Source organism: Sinocyclocheilus anshuiensis, unplaced genomic scaffold, assembly GCF_001515605.1.
Source record: "Sinocyclocheilus anshuiensis isolate Anshui unplaced genomic scaffold, SAMN03320099.WGS_v1.1 scaffold1015, whole genome shotgun sequence".
Classification (NCBI taxonomy): Eukaryota; Metazoa; Chordata; class Actinopteri; order Cypriniformes; family Cyprinidae; genus Sinocyclocheilus; species Sinocyclocheilus anshuiensis.
The window spans coordinates 1,016,354-1,016,595 of NW_015546029.1; positions in this window are offsets into that span (position 1 = coordinate 1,016,354).

A 242-nucleotide genomic window follows, 5' to 3' on the forward strand; every position below is an offset into this window, starting at 1 on the left:
AACTCATTACAAGTAACGCGAGTTACGTAATCAGATTACTTTTTTCAAGTAACTAGTAAAGTAACTCATTACTTTTTTAATTTACAAGAAAATATCTGAGTTACTTTTTCAAAAAAGTACAGTTACTTTGTTTTCCCATTTATTGACTCACAAGTCTCCTGTCCCCATATTGGGAAAAATCGGAAGTGCAGAGGAGTTGTGTGCGCTGTGTGAACATGATGTTACTGTAGTTCTAGACTAAA